The sequence below is a fragment of the Anser anser genome (assembly GCF_964211835.1).
Source record: "Anser anser genome assembly, chromosome: 1".
Taxonomy (NCBI): Eukaryota; Metazoa; Chordata; class Aves; order Anseriformes; family Anatidae; genus Anser; species Anser anser.
Window position 1 is genome coordinate 131,945,919 of NC_139720.1, and position 24,544 is coordinate 131,970,462.

At 40.0% G+C, this 24,544-nt stretch overlaps 1 protein-coding gene and 1 long non-coding RNA gene across 5 annotated transcripts in view; one reads left to right on the plus strand and one right to left on the minus strand.

Moving 5' to 3' along the window:
- The window catches only part of FRMPD4 (FERM and PDZ domain containing 4), a 311,895-nt gene that overhangs the window by 171,796 nt on the left and 115,555 nt on the right, over positions 1-24,544 (minus strand). The window lies entirely within an intron of this gene.
- The window catches only part of LOC310883048, a 52,003-nt gene continuing 27,459 nt past the window's right edge, over positions 1-24,544 (plus strand). For both annotated transcript variants that reach the window (XR_014573307.1, XR_014573308.1), the window contains exon 1: positions 1-24,544. This exon is cut by the window's right edge and continues 5,109 nt beyond it. This is a non-coding gene — a long non-coding RNA (uncharacterized lncRNA).

Below are 24,544 nucleotides of genomic sequence, written 5' to 3' on the forward strand. Positions count from 1 at the left end.
TCCCTGCCTGAAATTCAAGTCACACTTCAGCAATTCTTCTAATGACACCTTCAGAACATTTATATCAGAGGAGTTCATAAATCTCCTCATCAAAAGTCCTACAGCGTTCACGACACTCTGGGTGCTCAGCCAGCACTGAGCACAAAAGCACCAAACCTGTGTTCTGATGGTGGATGAGACCAGTACCCACGTCTGTTGTGTCTGGATTAACTCTCAGCATCTTCTCAAAGCCCATTCTCAGGCCATTTCAGGCACAGAACAAAACACAACTTCCTATGCCCACTGTGTAACTACAGCATGCTTACCCCAAGTGCAATATCATTAAATAAGATCAGGAGAAAAAGGTCAGGAGTGTGTTATTCACAAGCACGAGATGTTTGGGAGCTGTAAGGGTTTGCAATCACTTCTGCTATAGTCTCTTCCTCCAGCCATGCCCCAGCCCTGTACTTCATATTCACATGAGAGAAAGGCTTAGTGTTCCCCTGTTCGAAACAACATCTTCCTGAAGAAGTTAATGGTTGACGGGAGTGGATGTTAATTTTTACAACCACCCTTGGAAATACGCTGGGAGGACAACACGCCTGATGGCTGTAAAGCACCCAGTTATGGATACTACCTTGGAGCATCTCATTTCACTGCCTTTTAGCTGTGGAGCCACTTCTCTAACTCAAGTGACGGGCTGCAGAGCCAGCGAGTGCACTCAGGCCAGGTGGGGTGTAACCCCCTGGCTGCTGGTCCTGAGCCTGGGCCTCAGTTAACACCCTGAAATAGCTGAAGAAGGGACATGGAGGTCGAATGCAACGACCACCCATCTGAATGTAAACCACTCTGTGATGGGTTACCAAAAAGCTTTGGCCTGAATCGCTGCTTCCAGTCTTTTTCATTTAGGGTCTGAAGGGAGGAGAGGATTAACTCCTCCTTAGCCAGGCCTTACAGCCCTCTGTCCCTCAGGGATCAAAACACAACCAACAGGATGGGGGCGTGGGATTACAAATCACTTTGGAGGCTTCATCAAGTAGCAGAATGGACTCCATGGTTATTGTCTTTACCGACTTCAGCCTCACACCACTGCTGGAGCAGAGATCAGCGACTGTTCATGCAACTATCCCGTATGTTTTATTTGACTTCATCCAGCACCAGTATCTAATGGCTCCAGTGACCACACTTTCAGGTAGGAAAAAATGCCTTGATCACCAGCCCCAAGCCCTTCTTATAGTTAGTTATTCCCTCTTTGAGCTCCAGCGAGGTCCTACCTTTACCCCATCACATGTCTTGCAGAGGCCATAACTCAGAAACCAAGATGTAGCTGGCTCTTACGGATGCACTGAAGAGATGGTGCATTACAGCCAGCGAACCTCTTGCCAAGCAGGCAACTTGAATATCATAATCGTTTGGTTATATTTATTTCCTTTGGGAGGCGTTCGTTTAGTCAAAATTATATAGGTTTTAAATGTGCGCGCTCAATGAGAAAGAAGGGTGTTGTACCACACTGCCAAAATGCAATTCCCTTTCTCTAATCTATTTGGAAAATATTTAACTTCATTTCAACATGCAATTAGATTAGGTTCTTATTGGACTATTAAAATCTTCACAATAATCATCCATCTAAAGCTATTCCACAGCTTGAATTACTGGTATTTTCTATTTTTAAATAATGTATTTGGTAAGAACCCAAATAGCTTTTAATTTTTTTTATGTAGCTGCCAAATCATAATACAGTAGGTCAGAGAGTGCCTGAAGCAAAATAAAATCCATGATATATATGCCACTTTTTTTTTTTTTTTCCTCCTGCAGGCCTGGGTAATGAATAGGCACAAGCAGGTTCACATGCAGTTCTGCATCACAGGATTTAGTCAGAATTAGTTCATTGAAATAATTAGTTTTTGCCATACTCATATTGATTAATGAAGAAAGGACGGGTAAAATATCTAGACTACACTAGACAAGACAAAAGAAGACAGACTTTCTGTACATTTTTGCATGGGAAAAAATACCTACTTTCTAAACTATGTTTAAACATATTTTAATATTACTATAGACTTGCAAACTACTTCAACATACGAATTTATGCATACATGTAATCAATGTTATTTTTCTTTAACATTTATTAGGTGTCATTAGTAACAACTGCTAACTCAAACAATGCTGGCATGTGTAACAAGGAGGAGAAAGAGTGCAAACACATTTTTGTATTGCTGTCTTGCCGAAGTCATCATACAAGAACACAAGTCGTCTTGTGTACTTAATTTTTTTTGTTGTTGTTTTCAGCTGTTTTCTTTCCCTCCAAATGTTGTCTGAGATGTAGTTTTCAAGTAATGTTGCTTCTTACTGCTCCAATCTCCAGTCAGAAAAAAATGGAAAAATAAAGCCACAAGGCACCCAGTGACTACCACAGCATAAACATCATCATCTACTTGATAGAATGTGCCAAAACTTAAGCTCCAAAGTTTCACGTGTGGGTGTGCATATGAGAAAGGACATGAACATGAAAGGAAAATCAGAAGGTAATTCTGTATTCAATGGAATTCATCATTCCTTTTGTAGGGAATAGACAGTTCTACTCCAATGTTTAGGATAGAAAAGTACAAATTTTCCAAATTTATTGTACACACTGAACCATCTCCTAAACACGTCCCCCATTCCCAATTGATTCAACATTCACTTTTAAAATGATAAATATATTCATCAAAATGAAATAAGTCCTTATAAGATTTAGAGAAGGTTCAAAGTCAGTCGCTGCCACAGACTTCACTATTGTTAATTTTGCATGGGAGACACAGATTCAATGCCAGGCAGATAACACGCAGAAGTAAAACCAAAATGTACTCTGGCTGTGCACTGCATTGAACATTTTGAGATGTACATCAAAAACTGAGAACTACAGAAGGTAGTGTTAAGCATAAAATCTTTTTATGAATAACAAAAAAATTTATGCATAAACCAAGTGAGTATCTAATTATTAATATTACACCATTTTACTATACACTTATAAGATGGTAACATCAAATAACTTATCAAGAAAAGTGCTGAAACTGGTGTGTCCTTCAGCATACGATGCAAAATATAACCCAATACATAAAACCAAGATGGACTACACTGTTCCAGATGATTCACCTGCAAACTTACAGTTTTCAAACTGTCAACTTAAGTTGACAGAAATAACACAAACAGTCTTATATTACACAAGTGAAAACACCATACACGAACAGAATGAGGACTATGAAAAACCTAATGTAGTAGAAGATCACATACTAAATTTCCTGCCAAAGCCAATGAGATTTAGGATCCTCAATAATTTAGACATTTATAACATTTACTGAGATTTATTTATGACCTACAACACTATTAACAGAGCTATTCAATTTTTAAAGCAATATAATCCATCTGCAAAGTAACAAGACAATGGTTGAGAACTGAAGGGGAAAAGCAGAAAACTGACATATCCCTCAAGAGTATTTCTACATGAAACAAAATAAGCTAAAATTCAAATTACATGTTTTCTTTCCTAAATTCAGCTACTCATCATGCATTCTGCTCCTTGCAACTTCCTTGCAAGTTGTTGTAACAAAAGCCACTAGACATAAACCAATTTTACAAAAAGTTTATTCAACAGTGCTCAACAGACAGTAACGGATTGGGTCATCAGTTTTGGTTCTAGAGAATGCAAGATAACATTTTTAATTCTTGTTTGCATCTGAAATACGAACAACTGAAAAAAATATTCAATTTTTCAGAAGTAGGCTCATCAATCTGCTTTTGCAAAACCTCATTTTCCAGCCTGACAGTGCTCTCTTTCACACTGTTACACAGGTAAGTGTAATGATCAAATAAAAAAAACACAACCCCAAATCAGAACCATTGTTGTCTGAAATTTTTTAGCTTTGTAAAATAAGTGGATTCTTAAAGAAACCACTGGATTCTTACCAGTGGATTCTTACATAAACCACCACGGAAATAGGTACTGGCTTTCAGCCTTCTTGGGCACAGGAGCAGAGTGATGAAAATATTAGCCATATGCAGTCTGAAATCAGCATTAGAAATTAGACATAGAGTTAAGAAAATAAGCAGAGACAACTCAAAACATCATGTATTGCAACTGTTTTGGACTTAGTCATAATGCATCAGTAATACATCTGAACACAGACATTTGCGATTTCCAGTTAACTTTCAGGTCAGATCTTGAGTCTATTTTAGGAATATCAATCCTGCATACAGAAGTATCATTATACTTCATGCAGATATACCCAAGATATAAACGCTTTCCAGACAGACACAGCCTTAATCTCATGGCACAAGGATACGTGGTAGAACAAAATCCCCTTGTGAGTGGTGTATGTACATATGCCATATTTCCCTTCAGCTTTCCCGAATCAAAGACCATGGGAAAAAAATTCCAAATCTCACTAAGTTAATTATGGAGATATAGTGTATCTGATCAGTGAATAGGCATTACATCTTCCAGTCTAGGTGCATAAACTGCACACAAAAAGCCCATGCAACATGTTCACCATATCCCTTCACATTAGGTTTCTTGCTACATCCCTCACATGGTCCTTTAGTCCCTACAGTAACTCCATACCACTATCAGTAACTTCAGAATTACTCAGCATATGGTTTTGTAAACAGTTGTGCTATTACCATCAACCAAACTAATTCAATGGTAGTCAAAAAGGGGTGACTGCACCTTGACAGTTTAGGCATACCCTAAAACGAGTATTTTAGATATGCTTCACTCCTTAGCTATTAAACATGGCTTCAGAAAATTCCAAGCAAAATAACTGCCTAGCTAATAAAAACTAGATTATTACTGATGGGATTTAACACAAAATTTGCATAGATGCTAATGAAAGATACAGCAGTAAATAGGCTCCATGCATCATGATGAGATTAAACAAGAAGTCTGATAAATTGATTGGAAGATCTGTGTTTTATTTAATCTTTTAAAGAAGTAGTTGAAAATCTTTTTATTACTTTCACATCATACCAACATATGCCCAGCCATTTCATGTGCACAAAGAGCTTTTCACAAAGGTGAAAAACAAAAACAAAAAGACAAAAACAAACAAACGAATACAAACAAACACAGAGCCCACCTCATAACCAGGATACTAAAAATTTGACAATCATGCAAGCACACACACAGAGAGCTCTGCAAAGGCAGATCTGAAACATGAAAGAGGGTAAAAGGAAGGCAATAAATGTATTTTCAGACTATCTCCTGTCTCTCAAAGATAAAGTACATAAAAATACAGCTATTGACCACTGCTCAATGGAACCAAAATGTTCTCTTTGCAGCAGACTGTGAGACTAAGAAGCAGTACTATGAAAGGCAGTCAAGCTTGGAATTACACGCGTTTTCATCAGTTTCCCCAAATCCAGGGAGATCTTATCAAATGGGCCACTCTTTCAGGACTTTAGACCCTTATCTAATCTATACTCACAGAAAAGAAAAGATGAACTGAGAATAGATGGACAACACTCCTAGCTTTTGAAATGACCTGTGCTAAAAGTATCCATGTCTCAAAAAAAAATGTGATTACAAACTTACCAAACTGTAAACTTTTCAAGTGTAAAAATACTGAGCTTCTTTATTACAGAGTAAGTGATAACAGTGACCAGAGATCCCCATGCAAAGCCTATTCCCCTAATGCTATAAATGCATTGTTATAGGTGATGCAAATTGATACCAAAAGTGTAGCCATGCCTTTGTATATAACTTAAAGCATTTTAAAAAGTCCAGAGTGAAAAAGTGCTTTTCTTTTTCCCCAGTGATCTGTGAAATCCAGGATGGTGAAACCAAACAAAGCTAAAACGAAAACAACAACAAAAACAACCAACTGAACAACCAACCAACCAAAATAAATAAATAAATAAACACCCATTAAGTGGACCACGAAAACATTCTGTTAAATGAAGACTGGTTTCCTACAATTTTTGCATCATACTTGAACCAAACTGCCTTCAAGTCTTTTCACCACATCTCCAGATTCTCCATATCTCTGACATTTCACAGAATCAGAGAAGTGCTGGCTGGGATGAGCTCCTGTCCAACCTGCTGCCCAAGTGGCAACTACTGCTAATATCAGATCAAGACAACCCTGGTTCTGTCCAAATGAGTCTTGGAAACTTCTGAGGAGGAAGATTAAACCACTTCTGTGGGCAACCTCTTCCAGTGCTGCTCTGGCTCTTGCAGAGAGAAGTTCCTTCCTACTGCTCAACTCCAAATTAAAATTTGTGCTGTTATATCCCTCATTTTACCATCTGCCTCTACTGAACACAGATCAGCTTCAATATCTTTGTAAATGTCCTTCAAGAAGTTTCAGGCTGCTCCTAGATTGTTCTTTAGCCTCCTCTTTTCCAGACCACACAAGCCCAACTCAGCCAACCTCTCCCTTGAGAGTCAGATACCTTAAGCCTTTCAGCACTTTGATAGTCCCTCTCCAGCTTTTCTGCCTACATCTTGAAATGGGTGGCCTCCAAAACTGAACAGAGTATTCAGTATTCAAAGGCCACAAAGATGACCAGAGGGAGACCTTACAGCAGCCTTACAGTACCTAAAGGGGGCTACAGGAAAGCTGGGGAGGGACTCTGTGTCAGGGAAGGTATGGATAGGACAAGGGGTAAGGGTTTTAAACTGAAAGAGGATAGATTTAGATTGAATATAAGGAAGAAATATATATAAGGAAGAATATAAGGTGGTGAGGCACATTCTATGATTCTAGTTCAGACAGCCTTACAAACACTAAGTAGAGGAGAAAAAAATTTCCTTGAAGTATTACTTCTAGTGTAGCCCAATGCCAGATTTGTCTTATTTGCAATGAGAGAACATTGATAGGTCATGCTTGATTTGACATAATGCGTGGGATTAATTTGCACCAGGTACTGAACTTCATATTTCTCCCAAATCAACCTCAGGTGGTTTTTGTTGTCCCAGTGTTCAAAGTTCTTGAGCTCTCTCTGGATTGAAGCTCTTCCGTCCAGCATGTCAGCCACCAACATAATTTAGCATACCTGCAAATTTGCTCAAAGTGCATCTTGTTTCATGGCCCAGACTGATGATGAAAATCCTAAAAGTATCAGCTATAGTATCATCCCCTAGAGTATACTGCTTCTTAAGGACTGCCAGTTGGATGTAAAGCACCACGAATGGTGCAGCCAATTTTTAATCCATCTAAAAGTCCACTTGTCTAGCATATTCTTGGTCAACTTTCAAACGAAACCTCTGTTGAGGACAATACCAAAAGCTCTACTGAATACAAGGAATCATGTCTCTGATGCTCTCCCTCACCCCAGCAGCAAGTCATTTCATTCAAGGCAGCAATAAGGTGAGTCAAGACCATTTCTGACTGCCTTCTTGTCCTTCACGTGTCTGGGAATGAGAATATACTCTGTGATCTTTCCAGGCCCTGAGGTGAAGGTGGTCAGGCTATAGTTGCACAGATGCTTTTTTTTTTTTCTCCTTTCTCAGAGACAGGGATAATGTGAGCCTTTTTTCATTCACTGGGGACCTCGCACAGCTGCACAGTTTTTCTGCAGATGACAGACAGTGGCCTCACATCTGCCAGATCTTGCAAGCACCCCTCAGTAATTCCCATCCAATTCCATTAATCTGAAAATACCCAGCTTCTCCAAGTGCTCCCTAACTTGCTGCTCCCCAGATCCTGGCTGCCTTTCTCTTTCTCAGAAAAATGTTGGTATACACAGAGGCAGGGGAACATATTTTTTTTTCTGTGAAGAATGATGCAAATACACCATTCAGTGCCTCCATTTTTCTGTACCATCCTTAACTACCTTGGGTCTTATATTCACCAGTGAATTTACAGTTACCCTGAATTTCCCTTTGTTGTTGATCTACTTTAAGAATTCTTTCTTGTTACATCAGCTAGTTTTAGCTCTAACCGGACTTTCTTTTTTCTTCTTGATTTCAGTCCTATGTGACCAAGCTATGTTTTTGTACTCCTCCTCTGTTATCTGTCCCTGTTTTCCACTCTTTGCACACTTCCCTTCTGAGTTCCAGTTCCCAGAGAAGTCCCTTGTCTAGCCAGGTCAGCCTTCTTAAGAAGCCTCCATCCTTACACAGGAGGACTGAGGAGCCTGCCACTCAGTTGCTCATCCTTCTCACCTCTGCCCCCAGAGCCCTGTGGTCACCTTCAATCCGCTAAAAGCTCTTCCTGGCTGTGCCACTGATGCCTGTCTGGATGAGCTGTCAGGGAAAGTTATAAAGCCAGGTAAGCCATGGCAGCTTTTCTGCAACACGATGGACCGAGGTTCCAGGCAAGCAGCAAACCTCACCACACGACTGTTCCTGACCCTGGAGGGAGAAGTTGCTGACCACTAACACTTGTCATTGTGTCTTCTTAGGATGGGTCTGAGCTCAGTGACACAAGGTGTCCAACCTACAATTCTTCTGCCAACAGAAATCATCCTTTCCCCTCTGCCGCTGAGGCCCAGGCAAGCAGCCATAAATAGAGATGGAGCCTTCTGTGCGTGCCATCGCATCTGCCAACTTCCCCCAGCCCAACACTTGAGAAGTGGTGGGGTACACCTACCAAGGTTAATCTGACCTGATAGCTGGGAAAGAGAGAGCGCCGCAAGCTGTGGCTAATCCAGCCCAAGGTGCGCAGGGATCAGGCAGCCCCGCGTGGACGCCGGCTGGCTGGCCACATGGCTGCTGCCCGGGGCCATGGGCAACCAGCTACTGCTCCTCCACCGCCAGGGCGGGTCAAAGACGAGCACCTGGGAAGGGTGCACGGGTCCTTTTGGCTAAAGACTGTGGCAGACTATTTTCAGATCTCTGAGATCACCACCCATCTGGCCAGCTCGAAATACATTTGACAATGAGCTAAAATGTGTGACAGACAAATAAACAGACAGTGAAGTTATGTAAGCTCTTTTTTTCCCATTCAGAAACCAGGCTAAAGAGTCACTCCCACACACTCGCACATCCTCCATATCAGCAAATGAGTTTTGCCAAATCCCAGGTAAACTATTAGCATGTATTTATTCTACTCACTGAACATTAAAAATACCTTGATTTCTTTCTCCATTTCTTTTTCTCTAAATCCTACTTGGCACTGCTGAGATCCTGTAGTCAAAACACGCTCTTTTTGTTTCTACACCCTGGAGAAAATATGCATGACGTCTCCATAATATATGATTTTCTCTAACCCACCTTCTTCTGCCACTTTGTTATAAAAATCGGATTTTGTTTTATGCCTCAACACAGAAGACGAATCAGGTGTTAAAAATCCCACTCTTCTTGTTGGACAGTCTATTACTCAGTTCCATCAAGACATAATCTAAATGACCCAACAGCACTGAAAAGTTATTGCAGATTTGCTACCACAAAGTTGAAAATGTAGCTTTACAGAAAGTAGCATATTTTTCCCATACTAGAAATACTACAAAAACTAATTTAATACTACCCACTAACAAATCTAAATTGTTCAACGGCCCATTATTTGGTAGATTAACATCTTCCACATTCCTCCAAGTAGAGTTAATCCAAGATGTAACTCCTAATAAGATGAAGAACAAAAACGTGAAATGAAAAAGTCTAAGTCAAATCTACCCATTGTCTTTTTAGCTGTAATGTAAAATAAAACAAATCTAACAGAGACCCTTGTGTGATTTAGGCTACTGATGTAATACAAGTAGAATCATATTGTGTTTTTTTTTCCCCCTCCAGTATCTGTGATTTAGATAATGAAAACACCAAACTGTGTTAGGAAAATGAAAGCCTGCAGGTTCAAGCCAGATTGCTCCCTCCAGTCCTTTTAATAATAATAAAACAAATTTTCAAGAAACACTAATTACTTTTTCCTTCAGTACTCATTATCACATACGTCATTCTTACTGAAGTCCTAGCTAACAAGTGAAGGCTCAGGGTCGTAATTTCTGACATGTAGGCTATTGCTTACCAGTGACTGAGGCTTAGTTTTAATAGATGCCAGAAAGATAACTAACTTTGAGCAGACACTCTTAAAGGGCACCACAAACAGTCTTTGTGCTGCTGAAGCCAGAAAATAATCTTACAGGAACAGAAGGTGATAGTACAACACTATTTAATGCACTATAGGGTGAAGGAAACAACACAGAACAATCTGCTGTTGTCTAAGTAGCTGGACATAAAACATCTTTTTCCTGAAAGTCTAATGGTTGAACTGCAGCTCAACATCCAGTTTTGGAAAAGGTAGAATTGCCTGACCTAAGCAATGGTAACTAGCTAAATGCAAAGGAAAGCTGCAAGTGTAGTATCAGTTTATACAGAGCAGTAGCAATTAAAGGTAATTGTCTAGATTCTAGGAAGGCTGGCATTTAAAGAAGGGATGGGCAAATGTGTCCTTCAGTCCCACTTCCCCAGAGTGGAGTGGCAAAATTTGTTAACTGAAATAGAAACACCTTTAAAAGTAATGAAACAAACTCTTGCTGTCTTTAAAAAGGGCATAGACTTTTATGGATTAATAGGCAGAAAATTACTGAACAATCAGACTTTATCACTAACCTTCACCCTATCCTCTGGAGGAGAAAGTCTTAAATTGAAGCATTTTTGGCAGGTGAACTAAAGCAAATTATGCTGTATTCTTTCCAACTCTATCCTAATAAAGGTTTTTTGATACAAGATTGCATTTGCAGACCTCCCATGTGAAAATATTATTATTTATGCTGTCCCTGCAGTTTGGAAACAAAACAAACAAAACCAAAACAACAACAAAAAACAGAACACCACACACACACATAAAAACCCACACTACATAAACTATACAACTAAATCTGAGAAATGTCCCTTCATTCTGGATGTGATCCTCTCTGGAAGTCGGATATCCATGACTGCTTGGTTTCAGGACAGACCTATGCAAATATTTTTCCAAACCACACAAACTAAGGAATACTGTAGTTATTAAGCAAAAGCTCAGTCTTCCCCCATCAAGAAAAGAACCTTCCCATCATCTTTCTAAGAATATTGCCATAAACGCATGGTTTGAAGGAAAGCAAGCAGTAGTGCAAGCAGTCTCAAGGATTACATACCAAGTTCTGAAACATCACAACACACCCCAACAGAAAACTGTTGCAAACAGTGCAAAAGAACTCTTTCCTCTTAAAAGATGCTTTAAATTGCACTGCTAGCATTACTAAACTCACACTGGCTGCCATTTAGCTATCTTCGTACCACACAGAGAACGCACGATCCTAACTCTCCCATCACTGCATCAGTCTGCAGATCAGTGTTTGATAAGGAACTGAAATGCTACTTCATCTTGTTCTTACATGTGCTATAAGGAGTCCACTCATTGGCATTTCAGATTTCTAAATAAGGTGGACTAAGAAAGAATACCTAAGTGCTCTCCACAGGAGAGTGCTTTCTCAGTATGTATGTTGGAAAACAGGGTTCCAAGAATAGCCCCCCATCCTTCCCAAGCACAAGCTCCCCCCAAAGAAGTGGAGATAATATATTTTAAGCATCACCACTCTAATTTCGGTAACCATTGTATTCTGTCTGTTCTCCTGAAGCTCACGGTAGAATGAATCTTACAATTAGAAAGTGGTAATTATGATTCTTAAAAGACTGCCTTTTGTCACAAGGTCTTCAGAAGCTTTTAACAGGAGATGTCAAGCAGGCAGGCAGATTTTATTGCTAGGCAATAGAAATGTTACTTAAATCAGTCTGGTAGGAAAAGGAAATAGCTGTCATTTTATTACATAAATATCAAAGTGCTCTAATACCACTGCTCCCTGGGACAAGGATAAAGGTCTTATTAAGTGATTCTGTGAAGTAAAGGTTAAAAAAAACACATCTAAAGAAGGTTTTCATTTCTAAAAATATTATCTGTTTTCCAAAATCTATTAAATTTCATTTCCCCTGTTTATTTGTTTCCACTTTTAGAGATGGCTTTTATAATTCTGTCAGTAGTCTAAAAGTTCTTGTATATTTATTTACTGTCTGCTAACGAAGGTGAGAGCCACAGTCTCTGGATTTGGATCTGGATTGGATCCTCTCCAAGTGTCACATCACAGTCACAGTGGTCTCCAAGAGTTCAAGCAGCTTTTCCCTGCTGAACTTCAAAGCTCTAGACATGAAGGAGCTTGGTAAAATCCGCCTGCCAAGCATTGGCCAAAGATCCTAGCGAGCAGCTAGAGAAAGCGGAGATACAGGCAGAGCTCACCTGAACAGCAAAGTATACTAAAATATTACAGGATGAGAACATCCATTTTTAAATAATCAAAACAACAACAGACTTTAAACACGGCTTCTGAAATTATCATCTTATCACCCAGTACAGTGTTTTGGATTTTAACTTTCTGAAATAAGGAGTGCTTTGATACCTCTGCACTGCGTGCTAAAAAACATGCTAAACTGAACAGAAAACAAAAACAAAACTTTTGCTTATGTAGACTTTCTCCTCTGTCATTCCTCTCAAATTCCTTTATGCCCCACAGTCTGCCTTCCACTTCCCAAGACCTCTCCTCCTTTTTCTATTCCTCAGCTCTTTTCCTTGGGTCTCTCCTCCTCACGCTTCACTCTGCATCCTTCTGGGTGCCATTACAGAGTTCAGTCCCATTACAGAAACAGGAACCCTGAGCAAAAAAATCTCAAACACACAGACCCGATTTTTCAGGTCGATCGTATTGCTTGCCTGTCCCAGACCTTCTCTTCCTCTGCCAGCATCCCAGCTGTGACCCCAACACCTAGCCTGCATGCCCGCCTCACCACATGCACCAAGGCTGGTACAGAATGGAGCCATTTCAGCAGAGGAAAAGAGCACGCAGAGAAACTCGACAGCGGCGTGGAGAAGCAACTAACGCCATCTCACACTCCTCCCTGAAAGCCTCCCACTCACACCCAAAACCTAGCACTCTGCTGACCTGTTTCCGCATCTGAAGAGGCTTCTTCTACCACCAAACCACAACAACACTGCCCACAAATGTGCAGAGAACAAACAACATGTGGGACTACGTGGGCCTCTCGGAAGCTCCTCCTAGGCCAACGAGCAGATTTTCAGAGGAGAGGTATCAATCAAAAGTAGCTCGGAGTCACGTTTTTTGGGTCAGAGCTCCAAATGTTTGGGTTGTTTGGCACAACAAGGCTACAGTGTACTGTACAGCCTGGAGGCCCTGGAAAAACAAGGCACAGGTGTGCTCACTGCTGCTCCACATGGCGACTTGCAGGGCAGAGGGACTGTGGCAAAGGAGATCGTTAATTGGGAGCCATTATGATCCTGCCCTGCACTCAGCAACAAGTCCTTCAGGTTAAACAAAAAAAAAAAAAACAGCTATGAAGTTCTCCAAAACAACAAGACATCAGCATGTATCTGCTTAATGTTAGTAATGTTTAGTAATTGCTGAATAATAGTAATTAGTAAACTGGAGCTTACAATCTATCTGCGAGACAGTGTTTGCAGTATACCTGTACGTCTAAGACCCAGAAATACTCAGCAGCTATTTTTGCAGTCTTAAGCCAAAGATTTTGTTATTCTGAAATTCATGCTAGTGGTTCCCAACAGAGGCAGACGTGCAAGGGACTTCAAACCACGGAGATCTGACCGCAGATTCAGTATATAAACCCAGGATCCAATCTGGAGTGACGTCTAAACGTCTTGGAGATGTTCAAAGCATGGCGCGCTGTACAAACACAATGTTAATGTGCAAACACAAATATAGCTGTGGACCTGAACATTAAGACAGACATTCATATGCAAAGATGAATTCTGCCACACTGTGCATAAAGTACACACCCAGAGAATCACAATGAAAACTTATTAGGATTAAAATTTCATTAGATTTTTTTTTTTTTACTTAGACTTATAGCAGTAGATAAATTACAAAATACGCAAATCACTTCAGCCACCTGGAAGGTAGAAAAATTTGCCGCAGAGAACACACAAACAAGGAAATAAATACAGAATATCTTGCCAGGCTCTGAGAGGAACGGCTACAAGAAAATTGACTCTCTTCTCTCCAGCAGAGGTCACAGCAGTTAATAGGAATTATTAGCATGATTCTTGTAACATGAGAATACGTTCAGCTGGCAAGTAATAGCTACAGTGCAATAGTATACTGGCTGCAACAGTATTTCAAACACTTGCTTTAGCTGTACTACAGAAAATAAAAAAATAAAAATAATAAAAAAAAGAATTTCTCTTAAAGAAAAGTGCACTGATTTCCATACAGCAACCAAACCAGTCAATTCTCTCATTATATTTTTTCCTTTTGAACTTGGCACTGCCATCTTGTCTCGAAAGATCTCTTGCAGCTCCATGACCCAAAGCAGGGCTTTTCATCACTAGAGTGAAAATCCTTTCAGCTTTCAAGAAACTATACCCTTTTTTTATGCTAGTCATATGAAATTGTCTGCTTACTATAAATTTGTTGATAGAAACTCAAGAGAATTTAAATAAAGAGCAAAGGGATGCCTGGAGGATTAACATCTGTGAATATCTTTTCACACTGATCAAATGCCTGAGCTAACGGCTCTTAAAGACGCTGCTGGTTCTTACTCTCATTTCTGCCCACATAACATCCTACAAACAAGCCAGACACGTTTTTATCTTTGGTTTTGTTTGTTTCTATACAAAGGCTTAAACTGACAGATTATCTCCTTATGATCAGTTTTTAAACTGATGGTAAATGCAATAACTGATCTTTGCAGAACTGCTGTGCATATACAATGCTGATACACTAAAAGGAGAAATGTCCATGTTTGTTCTTCTCAGAGGACAACTTTATTCAAGTTAAAGAATTATTATGATATAGTATCAAAGTCACCTGTCCCCAGACATGTTTTGCTCAAGTTGTTAAAGTGTTTTGTGACAAAGAAAACAACAACAACAAAATCCACCAGGATTATACCAATCCGGATCATACCAAAACTACTTTCCTTCTTCAGCTGAGGAACTATTTGTACCCCAGAATGTGGAACATGTTCTAAATGCCTGCCTGCTTCAGCTAGGTAACGTTGCAAAACGTAACTCTTAAATAATGAGTGAACTGAGTGGTAATCTCCATTTGGAAATTGTTTGTTTCACATATATTTTTTCAGAGTATTTAGTTGTAGTACCTGTGTTTCTGAGAGGGGACGTTTAGGATACACATTCTGGGAGGAAATGAGAAGCCACATTATCCAATCACTTACATTGGAAATACCAGGTCATAAATCTGACACTGTGAGGCATGTCGTGGAAGTAAAAGGACACCTGAAGTGCTGAAATTGTACTACTATTGTGAAGTTCCTGGAGGCTGGGGAAAATTAATATCTTCCTAAACTGGAATGATGAAGAGGATAAATTCCTCTAACTATATCTCTTCCCCACACATACACCTTGTGGTGAGAGATGTGAGAAGTTTTTCCAGTAACTGCCTCAGCTGTGAAGAAACATAAAAAATTCTTGCATCAAAGACCATCTCCAGTTGGTTTCTTGTCCAGGAGACATTCAGGTCCACCTCGGTCACACCCCACACTGTAGTAGCCTCACCTCTGAATACCTCCCTAGTCAAACCACCAGCTGGCAGAGGTTGGTGTCGGAAGGACAAGCCAGATGTCATAGAGAACAAATGCTTAGAGAAAGCACCTCCATGGTAGGAAGAGACATCTTACAGAAACCTTGTCTTCAATTTCAACAACACACAGCCATGAGCCCCAGGCATACCACACGATGCAGGAAATGAAATCTCTAGGAAGGCTGAAAGAACAAGAGGTACGGGGGTATCCGCAACGTGACACTACAATTACCTTTTCTCATTAAAAGGATTCTTCTTGGGACTTTTTTCCTCCACATTAGTTTTGTTTGTTTGTTTTTTTTCCTTTTGAGTCCAGATGTTCACAATTTCAGCAGCACAGGATGCACATCCCAACGTGAACACCCTGCCTGCTCCCCCGGCGCCACAGCCTGTTCCCCCAGCAGGAAGCCAGGCCTGCTCCCCAACCTAACCTACCTAAGCATCGGCCAAATCCCCATCCAACCATGGCCAGGGATCTGAGTTTGGCTTTGAGGGGAGAAGGTTCAGTGCCTGAGCAGCCATTCCCATCTTTCAGGAAAAAGCAGACAATTGGATACAAGTCATTTGCATCTCAGATTTTGATCTACCATCTGACCAACCATAATGGCCAGGAATACAACAATTCCAAGACTGTGCTAGCAGCTCTGCAACTGAAGACGAAGCCATACATCTAAAATAAAAATCTAAATTAAAAAATAAATGCTTCAAAAATTATTTATGTATTTATTTTTACAAGATCTGGGTTATCACTAAAGAACGGACCACAGAGTTGTTATATCCTTATTAAATCCAAGACGTTATAATCCTTATTAAATAAACTTCTTTATTATGGTTGGTTTTGTAACCCTTTGAAACTAAAAATCAAATCAATTTAAATGTAAACATTACCCAATTACACTTACTGCTGATGAGTCCATCTGCATGGGAAACATGAACATAGTTGAGTTTGAAGTGATTCAGTCTCTGTCAGAAAACTCTGGAAACTCTACCTAAGAAGATGACAATTCACCTCAACCAAGGTGCTTTTTCAGAAGCCTGACGTGCAAAGATGCCCATACTGCAATCCTGCTTCTAAAGCATGCGTCTCCAGGACTCATCTCCTCTTCCCTCCCTCTGCTTGTGCCCTTAAAACAAACAAATTTTGAACTCTATAGAGCAAAGATTTTTATTTAACAAATCAGATTTTCAATGATGCTTTTAACACTCTCTTTTATATGCATTTACAATATGGAGACAAGATAGCCAGTCTTTAAAAAAAATATACATTTTTTTTCTGTTTTTTCCCCTCACTCAATCTTCTATATGCACATCTCCACTGCACTGCTTCTTCCCTTTCCTGAGATCCAAGCAAACCCTGAGAGAGCAGATGGCTCTCACCGTCTCTTAGAAATCCTAAGTGCTTCTTACATATTTCACTTGAATGCTGCCCTCAGAGAGCCTGTGAGAAGTATTCGGAAAAGCAACCTTTGCTTTAGTGATGCTTGTCCCTTTCAGCTTCATCTATCTCTGACAGAGAGTCTCTTCCAAGGAGCGGGATGCAGCAGCTGCTATTTGGCTTTGGCAGTGAAGTGCCTTTTGGAAGAGCCATTTTCTCTCCCTTGACTGTTGGAAGTGTAGGGAGAATGGTCTCTGAAGGTCTTTCTGCACATTAGCATTACTGACGGCCCTTCTTACCCACCGCTTCAGGTGACTCCTCACTTAAATTTCCAGGCACACATTCCTACACCTCCCTGCTGAAATCCATCACTCATTTCTTGCTCTCTGAATCTAGCTGTGAGCTAGATTTGTAAATATATTTCATTTACCTGGATGATACGTAGGCAACAGTGCCATGTGCAAGTCCACTGTTACGAGACAGCTTGGCTGCTAACTGGAAGATAAGGAAGCTTTTAATAATGTAGCGACTATGTATTCCATTAAGTTATACAATACAGGTAAATACATAAATTAAATTAAGAGAAACTGTTTGTGACGGAGCCTGTGGGTGAGCATCTTAAATGGAGACTCCATGCAGCAGCTTGGCAGCCCTTCCTAGTGGGATGACCGTGCTGCAGTGCATTACAGTGTGCTTTTCAAATTATTTGATACACTTACTAGCTAACAAGAGAGACAGAGTATATCTAGAAGTCCAGGGTCACAGGACATGCCAGAAAATCTCTGGTTTAAGTCCCCAGACAAACTGGGTGAAGTTCCAGGGTATTCATACTCTGTAGGAAAAGACACCTTCAACCTTCAAGCTGGACCTGAGAGACAGATACAGAGTCGTGGGTCAGTCCCAGAAAGAAGCATATTAAAGGACTGCAAAGCCAGAAGTAAAAACCCTTTGGTTAAGTCACAGCTAATGAATTGCCACAAGTGATGTAAATGAAAAAGATCACTCAGCCGCTGATTTACATGACAGCATCATGAGGATTGATGGCAGTAAGAAAGAACCGTAATACACATTCCTACAAAAGAAGCTCTGTTGACTTGATGGTTTAGAGTTTCTTCATTTAGCCATACTGTGTATTTTGAAAAGGCTGACAAGGCTCAATCATAGACAGACCTGCATCAGCCTATGCTGTGACACTGCACACTTGCAAACCCCTCTGAACTAAGTGCCACTGACAGTGTCCTTGCTTTCCATAATTCAAGAAGGAACATTCACAAACCTCTAAGCAAAAAGCATCTTTATAAGGTCCTAACCATCCTCAACAGTTCCTGAAAGATCAGCTGCTACATGGTATTTTCACATTTTTCAGTAACACAATACAAAAGGTACACCCAGTTCCTTCTTGCTAGACTAGTCAAGAAACAATTCACACAGAAGTTGCTTTTAATTCTCCCTAAAGAGAGGAAAGATTTAAAGAATATCAATATCGCTCTTGGAATGAGTTTTTGAAAACTCAGGACGTGCCACGAAAACATAAAAAGAACTCCAATGATAAACTTAAAGCTCAACCTGGAAAGGATGCGAAGCATCTTTAAGCAGCAAGTGGAACACCGCAATCTGCTTGTTATTCCACCGCCAGTGTCCAGCACATTGCAGTCACTTTCTATGCTTATCACTCCTTTACAATATTATAAAACAATATCATTCTTGGCAGAGATGAAGCAGAAGAAGGAGAGCCAGAAGCTAGGAAGTTGCCAAAGGAGAACTTTTTTAAAAAATGAGATATTTAAACCAGCTTTGTGCAAGACCACACCTTAGCTGCCTTCATTAAACCAGCACGTTATTTGACATGCTTATCTTGCAAGACCTAGCAGATTAATTACAATAATAAACTTTGCTCAGGAGCTAATGAGACATTATTGAAAAGAATAGATACAATTCAGAGTAAATATTCAAATTCCCTAAGATCTGGTCTTGACCCCATAACAGCTGCAGTACAGGGGGCATTACACACATCTTTAATGCCTTTAATACTTTTTTTATAGCCATATAGTTCACAGTTAGCTAAGGAGACAGACAGATAGTCCACTGTTCCCCAAAAGAAAATGCAAACATTGTAAGTAGTCGTCATTTTATTCAAACTTTATTGCAACCAATGCCTTCAACATTTGGTTTTAAAATTTTTGATTTTGTTTTAATATGTTTCTAAAAAGAAAAGGCAATGGTCACTGAAGATTTTTGGTGTGGCATCAGTAGCTATAGGAAAAATTGCCATATTCAGGAAGGCAGGCTGGTACACATACAGACCTGCCATGCACGGGAATGCTACTTGACCCTAACCAGGACAGCCGCTTCACTGCCGGGTTCTGCTCTGCCAAGGGGAAGAAATGAAATGCATGACCTAATTTTGCTTTCTCTTTGTATCTGTACAAACATTATACAAGCAGATCATAGCCTCATCTCCGAAGAGCCCAGCTGCAGCTGGAAGTTAACACACTTTCTATAACAAGACATACTATGACTTGGGTAGCAATGGGTAAGGTTTGCTATGGCAAATTAAGTAGGACAGAGCCAGTCAGTCACGGGAGGAAGGAGGGCAGTAAATGCTGGTATTTCAGGCCTCGCCAATGCTAGACGTTAATGCTTCCAGGAGCCCAGCACATACATCTATGATGGTGCCAAACGTCACGTTGAGGACTTCCTGCCCCACTTGTCTCCCCAGAGCCACCACCAAGCTGCAGTGCAGGGAGAAAGTTGGCCTGGGGATGCTGCCCGCCCCTCTGGGGTGTGGGGAGCATGCTGCAGTGCCCTTCCCTTACACATGAAAATATGCCTGCACTTAGGTGAGGAGCTAATTTATTCATTAATTAATTTGTTTATTTAGGGTCACCACCTTCCAAAAGATCTTGACTCCAATAAGCATGTTTCGAAAAGTACTGACTTCATGACAGATAAACCTAGCAACTATCTTTGTAATGAATCCTAATCTAGTTTTAATAAAGGAGCAGATATTTAACAGAATCAGTGAGAGAATATTGCTGTTGCTGCTTGTAATATGTAAAAAAACAACTGAAGACCCAGAAAGGCAACAATTTTAAAAAATGAAAAAAAAAAAGACTGCTTGTCCTCCAAGTAGTATTTTTCACAGCACTTACTGGAAGTAAATAACAGTACCAATTGTTTCATAATTTAAAAACAAAACAAAACAAAAAACAAATAAGAAGCACTGCACATTGCCCTAAAATCTTTCTGCAGTCATACAATTCACAGGAACACATCATAGCTATTTATTCCATTAACTACTGAAAACCACATTGATGCCAGCCTGGGCTCCCTTTTTATCCTGACCACCCTGGCAACTGCTAGCAAGCAAGGAGACACCCTCGGGAGAAATGTCAGAGTTTAGTTTTTACATTAAAAGCAAGCAAGCATATATATATGATGGTTTACATCTTCTATTTACAAGCGAGGGCTGCAGAGCCTATGCAAACACAAGTGACGTACTCAAAACATGGTTTTTGACAGTCACTTTGCAGAGGACTAACTATATGTTAGAATAAAACAGCCAACCACACAAAAGAGCCCTAAAATACTTTCTGCAGACACAGATGGTTTACTCAGTATCATCTTGTACAAATAGCTCCCAAAGTGAAGCAAAAGAGATGAGTAAAGAACTATTTTGTTTTCCAGTTTCTTACTGAGCTCTTGACACAACTTCATTCATTGGAGAAGGGGGGGAAAAAAAAACAAAACAAACCACACCTGCTTCTCATCTACTCACAGGCAGGCAGCTCCTCTTTCGTCTGAATGTGCAAAGCATACAAAGAGAAAATCAAAATACTTTTCTAAAACCAACAAAACTCAGTACTAAAATTCAATGCTTTCAATGCTTCAATTTTAATTTTCAATTCATTTTAAATCTAAGAAACTCCCTTTTCTTGGGAGACAACTTTTCTTTCCAAACAGTAGGTATGCAACTCTCCTGTACTCAAATTTTTATCACAAGCCCTCATGTTCTGCACTTAGAAGAGTGCCTCTTGTAAGAGGCATGAATCCAAACTGAAAATTGGTTCAGAGCTAAAAATTATTTGTCATCCCTGGCACTCAGGTGCAGCCTCTATTCAGACTAAGTTCTAGACTACAATATTACAATCATTATTCAAATTAAAGTTTTCCTGGAAATTGCTGTGGGACTGTTCAGTTTTTGCCTCTCATCTCTCAAAAAATACTTTTTTTTGTCTCTCAAAAAATATTTTAGAATATTTATTCTTAAGTAATAGTTACAACAAACAATAATAATTCTATCTAAGTTTAAAGAACAAACAAACAAACCAGGGATAAACAGCTAAACCAAGCTGGAAAGTTCTAGAATCAGCTTTACTATCTTCCTGATCGCTTTCCAAACATTTCAAACAAGCTGTCTGGTCAAACTCTCTCTCAGCTATCTACTTTCTCTGCAAGTCTTTCAGTTTTCCTGTTTCAGGTTTGGATACCTAATAATAGAAGCAGAAAGAAGTCATAGCCATCACAGATATCATTGAAGTCATACATTTTTGAAGAAAAAGTATGAAAAAGTACATCACAAAGAAAAGGAGCGTTGCAAGGCCGAGGTAAAGCTATGGAAGAGTAGGCTCTGCTCCCGTACTTTCTTGAGACTTTTTTCTGGATTTAACCAGATGGGAACCCCAGAACAGTAGATGGGAACCCCAGTAGATGGGAACCCCAGAACAGTAGATGGGAACAGTAGATGGGAACCCCAGAACAGGCCAGCCAGTGCCAGGGTGTCTTTGTTCTTTCCTAAAGAGGCGCTCACATGCATGGATGGACATGCACAAGCCATGCCACATTCAGCACATGGAAGAACAGACCTGTTAAAAGCTCGAAGCCCATTTTTGCCATATTTCACTCTATGTCCTTGTTTTCACATTGCAATCTGATGCTGTTCTTTTCCAGGAGATGTAAGAGCACACAGAAGAATGCTTTCTTCTTTCCCTCACTCCCATTCAACTCTCTCAACCTAAAATCACCCTTTTGCTCGTGCTTCCAAACATTATTAGTGGCTCACAGCTAACGAATAGATGCCTCAGCAAGCACGGCCACTACAACTACCAGGAGGTCCAGCCTCCCTCACGCTCTGCAGAATCTACCTGAAATTCACAGTGCCATCAGCAAACAGTTTTTGAAACAGTACAAAACTCAATTACATGTCTTCTTTTATTTCACAGGAATTCAATTCCATGCTGCTGCAAACACCCGGACGGCCTTGCAGCACCACACAGCTGCTTTCCCAGGTCTCTCAATGAGGCCTCCAGAGGCTAATTATCTTGACTACACGTTTGTCAATACAGCTTTTAAAAGTCTACATTATGCATCAGGTTCACAGATGGAGAACTGTAATTGTTGTTGGTCATTCCCAACAACAGATGCCTGTTCGGCTTAATATGTCTATGCCCAACCTTTATCCTCAGTAAATTTCAAGCTCCTGAAGTGGCGAGCTGGAAGCCCGCTTTGCCTAGCTGGGAAATGTCACTCTGCAGTGGGATGGGAATTAAACGTTGATGCCTGCATTTTTTTTTTTTCCCCCCAAGCACTTTGTTAAATAAACTCCACTCCGGTTGGCAAAATTACTGTGCTCAATCTTTATAAAGAAATGTTCTGCATTGTAGATCTGTTACGGCTCAGCACTTTGGCTCAGAACAGAAGTGAAATACGAGCACTGAGATGTAAACAACAACTGCACTTTAACTCTGCCAGACAGTTATAAGGTACACCTAATCAATATAAAAAAGCAACTTGGCTCCATCCAAGAGTCTTGCTCACCAATTAAGTATTTAAAACTTTAGAGAGCTCAAAATAATTCCCAATCCCACCACCAAGATGTCTGTGTGTGAGCACATGTATATGCACAATACTTAAGTAAATAAAAAAAAATCCCTTGGTACTAGTTCATTTCTGAAGAAGACTTTTTTCCCCCACAAGAACCCTCATGGTAAGTTAGAGCCTTTTTTATCAATCTGAAGTGGAAATGCACCTGAAGACAGACAAAACACAATCCATATACAATATCCAATTTTCAGTTATGAATGCAAACTGGTTTCATGTCGTTACACCATCAGCCTTTGGAGAGGAACCTTTCTTTCAATTAATTACCTTGTTTCTTCTTTTATATTTTCCACCTCCATCACCTCTTAGCTTTAATACACTATGAAGTCCCCCCACCCTTTTCCTTGGATCCATTAGCATCATCAACTTCAATTTAGTATGTCTAGAAATCTTTGGAAAAGCAGAGCTGAACAGACAGGCTGGCTGTTGGTTTTACAGCAAGGCCACCACCATGGCTTCAGCCTGTCCTGTGAACGAGGCAATAAGCCACCATTTCACCATGTACAGTGGATGCCCAGATGCAAGAAATACTTATGAGAAGAACCATTCAGTCAGACATCCTTAACCTTGTATTAACTACTACTAGTTTTGAAGACTTGCTCGAATAACTTTTTAAATTAGATTTGGGGCAAAAAGAAAATATCTTGAAGTTTTCGTAAATTTAACCTCGCAGAATGGTTATTTCTTTGGTATAATTAGTACCTAATTATAAAAGATATGGTGAAATGACCAAGAAAAGCCAGTTTCCACTTCTTCATTTTCGTATAATCCCTATTACTGTTTTCTAGGACCCCAGAAAAATGGGTCACTGTCTGGAACATTGATATACGTTCTGTGCAAGGGCCAATGGAGTATCAATAATGACACATGAGCACGGCACCACTTTAATTTAAAATGGAGTGCTGCTCAACATTTGTTTTCTCAACACGGCACCTGCTCAGTTTTATTTTCATACTTATCAAGACAGAGGAATAAGAAAACAGAAAACAAGCTGATGAAAACAATGTCCTCTTAGAAAAAAAAAAGTGTGTGTGTGTGTATATATATATATATATATAAAACCATTATTAAAACAGCAGTAAGATGACACTTACTAGATTTCCACACGCCACTAAACTAATATTAATCTGTGAAAGAGACCGTATCTGGAAACAGTGTATGAAAAAGCCCTGAGAAACCCTGACAAGGCTGATATCAAAATATGTAAAATTTTCACTCCTTGATCTCACGTTAAATTTTTACGTCATAGCCAGAGTATAGCATATAGAAAATACATTGGAAAATCTAAAATGCCTTCACCCCACATCCATTTAGCGTGGTTTTGCTCAGCAAAGCCCTTTCATATGAACCAAATGCACTCCCCCTGTACCCCTGCAATGCCTGCATCTTTATGAAATTTGAAATATCTGCTCTACATGGCACCAAATCACTGAATTCCAACAAGATACTCCAATGACCACGAATAACTCAAGCACAGTTCAGGTCTCTCTACCCAGGGGACTGAAGGAGGTTACGTAAGATTACTTTTGTGAACCTACACCATGACTCAGGTCCATGGTGGGACTGACAGTCCTCATTGCCCCATCCAGAAGGGGTTCTCTGCTTCAGCAATGCTCACAGTTCTTTGGGTTTCAAGCCAGAAAGGCTGCATCCCACTGTCTTGTGGAGCCGGGTTTTGCACCATGGTCACACGAGGCTCAAGCAGCCAGAACCACTTCTTTACCATTGCTGAAACAACTTAACTGTAATAAGTGCTTGAAGAATTGCGGATATTTAATGGCATGTATATTCTAA